The sequence below is a fragment of the Sceloporus undulatus genome, chromosome 1, assembly GCF_019175285.1.
Source record: "Sceloporus undulatus isolate JIND9_A2432 ecotype Alabama chromosome 1, SceUnd_v1.1, whole genome shotgun sequence".
Classification (NCBI taxonomy): Eukaryota; Metazoa; Chordata; class Lepidosauria; order Squamata; family Phrynosomatidae; genus Sceloporus; species Sceloporus undulatus.
Window position 1 is genome coordinate 254,681,060 of NC_056522.1, and position 6,097 is coordinate 254,687,156.

The 6,097-nt window shown below is 41.3% G+C and overlaps 1 pseudogene; it reads right to left on the minus strand.

Moving 5' to 3' along the window:
- Positions 1-443: 443 nt before the first annotated feature.
- LOC121926227 overlaps positions 444-6,097 on the minus strand; it is a 5,856-nt pseudogene continuing 202 nt past the window's right edge.

The following is a 6,097-nucleotide window of genomic DNA, read 5'->3' on the forward strand; positions in this document are numbered from 1 at the left end:
CATATCTACTGAGATATGGAGCATCACCCTATGGAATATGTACCTTGAAAAAACAGGCACATATTGGTGCCCTGAGTTACCTTAGATACTTGACTATTAAATTGACCTCATGTATAGGCGATGACAAATATGGGGCCAAAAATGTGGGATTTTACAGGGAGATGGCTTCCTTTTATAAGAGTTAAGTACGGATTACATGACTTTGGATAGTCAACCAGTTTTTGGAGTCATTTTTTTTACTAAAATTCTAGACTTATACATGAGATAAGACAATTTCATAAACATGAGGAAGGGCCATTGGAACAATGAGTCCATAATTCAGTCTAAGGAACCCTTTTCCTCTGCCATCCTCTCAGGGCCTCCTTACTCCTTATTCAACAGCTGGAGTCAAAGGGTTTACCAGGTATACGACTGTGTAAAGACAGCAGCAACTCGTCTGACCTTCAGAATAGCTTGAGTAGGCTCGTAGATGAAAAGATGGTGTATGAATAAGGTGGAAGCCCACAGGGGGAAAATGCGGTAGCGAAGGTTTTCTTCCTTCCCTCAGATGAGTTGATTCTCCAGATGGTGATAGAATGATAGATATAAGAGATAAGGATGATGAGGAATGAAGGGCCCTACAGCGAGGAGATCACGAAAAAAAGCGGAGTGGGTTGAGTAAAGTATAGAGCAGGCAGCTCAGATAAAGGGTAACACAAAAGAATGGTCAATGACATTGGAGCTACAAAAGGGAAGGGGAGGCAGTGTTTGTGTGTTATCATGCATTGGCACATCCAACCCATGTATGAAAAAAACACAAACACTAGCCAAATGCAGACCTTCTTGACATGACAACTGGAATTAGCAGTGGATTACAGTTGCTACGTAACGATCATAGGGCATGGAGCTAATAGGGAGACACTCTACGTGGCAAAAAAGGCTAGAAATAAAACTGGAAGCACAGCCAAATGATGAAAATGGCTTTCTCTCAGACAAGAAAGTCACCGTGTTTGGGGTACAAGACAGTGGAGTAGAGAGGATCTGAGAAGGAGAGGGCTGAGGAGGGAAAAAAAGTACATGGGGTCTGAAGATGTGAATCAGGATGGGATCAGGCAATGATCACAAGTCCAAAAGGTGACACATAGTAATGAAACACCACAAAAAAAGGGGAGAGTGCGGAGAGAGCATGGATTATCTGTGATCCTGCAAGAATGAATTCTGACGTGTTGATTCCATTGGGCCATGTAGCAGAATGCAAAACCGTGTAAAAAAACAAGGAAAGGAAATGAGGAATTTTTAAAATATTAAAAGTTGGTATAATTGATCTTGGAAAGGGCTCACCCAAAGTATTAAGTTTGGCTACATCAGGTACTAGTCATGGACCGGAACAGAGGTGGTAAAAAAGCGCGTGGAGGTAGCTCTGCCAGAAAGTAGACTGAAGCCAGCTGATATGGCCTGCTCCAAAGGCAGGCTGTGCATGCAGGGGCCAACAGGAGTTGGATTATGGGAGATCCTTTTGCTCTGGCCCAAAGGACAAAATGCAAACTTGACACAGCTCTGGCCCTTTGGAAGTGGGCACTGGTCAATTGGTACATCTTCAAAAGTTCAGAAGCTGCTTCTTTCTGCTCACTGATTCACCAATTGTTCAATATGAGTATTCCAATCAATGTGGTTGGTTGTTCCCTCTTACATTCACAAAGCCATACATCAAGAATCAGAAAGAAAATACTGAAAAGGATTCAGATTAATGTATTTGAATTCAGAGTGAAAAATCACTTACATGTAATTTTATACAAGCAATTTATAGCTGAAGAGTTTACCACCCCTGGTCCCTTAGGTCTTTGAAGCAATAATGGAAATCGGCAAACACCCCCAGTTTTCTGGAGTGTGTTTCTAAGACAAAAAACAGACTGTCCATAGAAGCACCATTACACTTTTGCCAACTGCAAAAAATATTTCAGGATTTTAAATGGGACATCCCTGTCCATTAATTTATATTAGTTTCTGTAAGGACACTGTTCAGTGTATGTTGGAGAGAACTGACAGTTGATCTGCAAATTAATTACATTCATCCATGTGATGTAGCTTTTATGGATTTTCAGGGCTCAATGTGCTTGTGTAGAGAAAGTAAGAAAAGATCATTGGGGAAAAAAAAACCATATGTTAGTAAGTGGAGGCGAGAAAAAAGGTAGGAAGAAAAACCACAGTACGACGATAACTCAATAAAGGAAGCTGACCCTGAATTTGAAGCTGCAGCAGGCCTGTTCAGACAAGGGTATCTGGAGGCTCTCATCATAGGGTCACCACAGTTGAAGCCAAACATTGGGGCTATTAAAGAACAAAAGGTTAATTCCCTGTTCGCTGCTTCTGAGATGGCATTATTCACTTGGGAGCATGGGGGAGAAGGGTAACTGTTTAGTCTGTCACATCAAAAAAAACAAAGACAAAATGATTTTTGAGCAAGGGCGGATAGGCTGAGATCCGCACAGACAAAACTGAATCATTTCAGAATACTATATTACGTTTAATCTTTGGGGAGTTGTAAGAGTAATTCTCCCACACTCTGTGAGAAGTTCTAGTGGCATAATAATAATTCACCTTTTGTGTGATTAGAACTAAGTTTGCCTTCAACTTACAAAGATATAAAATGTAAAAACGGGTTATTAATACATACATTTAAAGAGTGACGAAATCGTGATTTCTATATTGTTTAGCTGACTGTAAATCTACCAATGTTTTGGGAAGATGCTCCTGAAACAACACCAAAAGAATATGGATATGCTGGAAGGACAAAATTAGCATAGATATCAAGATAACGTCAGGTATAGACATTTAGATTATGCAAAATAAGATTCAACAAAAATTATGGTCAAACTATACAAACAGTTAAATGTTACAAGGGTTAAGATGTCGTTTTTGATAAAAAGTAAGCAGCATTATCCAATCTGTTTGACAAGAGTGTGGAGTGAGAGTTTAACTCCCAGACTTCTGCTTGTTACTAAAAATAGTCTCCCACATGAGGGTAAAAGAAAAAGGAAAAGAAAAGCAAGCTCCATTGAAAGAAGAAATCTAGAATTCATCATAATGCTCCCATTCAGTAGAAAAGGCTTAAGTAAGCAAAAACATTCGTAATGCATTAGACATGGAACTTTAAACTGAAAGAAAACACTGTAAGTACAAAACTAATCATATTTTTTGGCCAATACACTGTTTTGAGCTAATCAGATCAATCAATATTTCAGTAAGAAGAAACCCACATCCAGACAACATATTTGGATTCACCCACTGGCCAGGCGGCCACAGGAGTCCTGAAAAAAAAAACCAAAAATAAATACAAAGGTAGGATGCTAGAAACTCGTACAAAGATATGAATCGATAGAGTTCAGTTAGTTTCTAGGATATATTTTCGTAATGAAAGCCAAAACTGTAAATAATTGGTATAGTGATCTCATGGTAAATTGGGGTAGGTTTTGGAGCCAAAATATCTGGATTTTAATAGATCTGTGGATATGTTGAGAGTAAAACTGAGGGGCAGCAAAAAGGGCAAAGGAGCCTACTCACTCTTCTTGCATCTCCAGTCCGCTTCCCCCTCCAGGAGCCACCAGGTGGAGAGCTTGGGAGCGAATGCACCTTGTCGCCCTCATTACCAATGATCATGTAAAGTATACCAGGTTTTTTGAAGTCAAATCAGGTAGTAAAATTTTTTGCGCATAGACAAGTACTCACTCGACGAAAACTCAAGAAACTTCAGTCGGCCAATAAAAGAGAGGGTCTAGTGAGAAAACCCGTAGAGCAGGGGTTCCAACCGGCTCCGATGGCCCTTAGGGGTCGTGGGCACTTCTCAGTCTCCTTAGATCCTGGAAAATGAAAAGAAATAAAAAAATGAATGAAATTAAAGAATAAGAAAAACAAAAAACACTACTTCTAAAAAAAACCATTAACTTGAAAGACATGGATAGGGCTCGGGGATCCACCATAGAACTGTCAAAAGGGCTCCGCAGTTAAAAAGGTTGAGAACCCTGCCTAGACAAATCCAATGAATTTCAAAAAGATTAGTTATTTGTTGATGGTGGTAGAACTATGAGAGCAAGCATTTTTGTGTGAGGGCATTGGACATGACTCTGGAGACGGTGCTGAATCCCTTTGGCCATGGAAAACCCACTGGGTAACCTTGGGCAAGTGTTCTCATGCCTTGCTCCAGCCCTAAGGACTGGAGTGTGGCTTTGGTGTGGCTTCTGGACTCTTAGGACGCATGCATCATTGAAACACCATACCTCCACTGTGACTCGAAGCAGCTTTATTTTGGCTGTCTGTAACAGGCCTAGATCTCTCTCTCTATTCCTCACAAGTCCCAGTGTGTGTGGGGAAGGGGTAGCTGTGGAGCTACTATAAATATAATTTATAGTTCATTCACTGGGTGGTGGCAGCGGAAAGTTCTTTTTTTTTAAAGGGATCCCCTGAGAGTAATAGCCACGCACAGGGTTTTGCTCTCAAGGAACCATCACAAATACTAACCCCAGAATTTCATAGGATGCATCCTTGGCAGTTTAAGAGGAATCAAAGCACTATAATTCTGTAGTGTGAAAAGGTCTCTTGTCTGGATAAGTGCACTCTAGGCTTATTTTAGAAATAACTTTGGGATGATCTGGAAGACTCCCATCACTGTAATGAGGCCTGTCAGAAAGTTAGGATTTCAACACTGGGCACCAATTTATGCACAGCAGCAATATTTCCTGAGAGACATAGCAAAACAATTTACAAGATGAACTTGGCCATCTTATGGCCAGTAAAGATAGATCAGTGGTTCCCAACCTTCCTAATTTTGACCCTTTAATACAGTTCCTCATGTTGTGGTGACCCAAACCCATGAAATTATTTTTGTTGCTACTTCATAACTGTAATTAAATAGGTGTTTTCCAATGGTCTTAGGCAACCCTCATGAAAGGGTTATTCGACCCCCAAAGGGGTCCTGACCCACAGGTTGGGAACCACTGAGATAGATGCAAGTAAACAGTGACTGTTTTCAGTACAGAAATTCCAGAGAAATCAAGTGGGAGAAAGAGGAATATTAGAAGAGAGTTAAATTATCCTAATATTTTTTAAAAAAAGTAAAGGTAAAGGCTTCCCCTTTGACAAGGTTGTCAAGTCGTGTCCAACTGTAGGGGGCAGTGCTCATCTCTGTTACTAAGCCAAAGAGGCAACTTTGTCAAAGACTGCTCTGTAGTCACGTGGCCAGCATAACTGCATGGAACACTATTATCTCCCCATTGAAGTGATACATATTTATCTACTTGCACTTTTACATGTTTCAAACTGCTAGGTTGGCAAAAGCTGGGACTAACGATAGGAGCTCACTCCATCAGGTGGCACTTGGGCCTCGAACTGCCAATCAGCTGATCTTGCAACTGTCAGAGTCAGCATCTTAACTACTGAGCCACCGCATCCCTAATGTTTTTACTAGTAGTATATTGCAAAACCACTTAAGTAGAATGACTTTTTATTATTTAATTCCTGATTAGCTCAGCAGAAACTGGTGAAAAGGCAATTTCTGGAATGTTTCATAACCCTGGATGTAACATGTGACCGGAGAGAAGGGGAAGGGATGGACAGAGAGTGTGGAGATCAAGGGAAATACGCCTACAGGCAAACCAGGTCCAACTCTCTAAGAAGAAGAGGGAGGAGTGAGTGAAACATGCCTGTAGGGACGTAGCCAGGATTTTGGGAAGGGGGGGGGGGCTTGGGCGTGGCGGTGTGTGCATGCCACAGACACACGTGCCATTCATTGTATTCCAGCACAGCTTCAGAGGGGGGGGGGGGGGGGGGTCCGGGCCCCCCAACCCCCCCCCCCCGGCTAAGTCACTGATCGCTGCAGTATGTCCAGTTACTGGAAAATTAAAATAGCTATATGCACCTCCCCCACTCTCTAGCAACATGAAAATAGCTGTGTTGAGGGGGGTACATTGCTTAAAAAATTGATTATTGTGCAATTAGTAAAGAATTCATAAAAAGTGAATCAGTTTAGTCCTAACTGGGAAATCCCCTGCAGAAAAGGGGATGTTCACTGTTATCTTGTACTGGGGACTGGAAATAGTCAAGATGCCTATTGATGTGTGTGTGC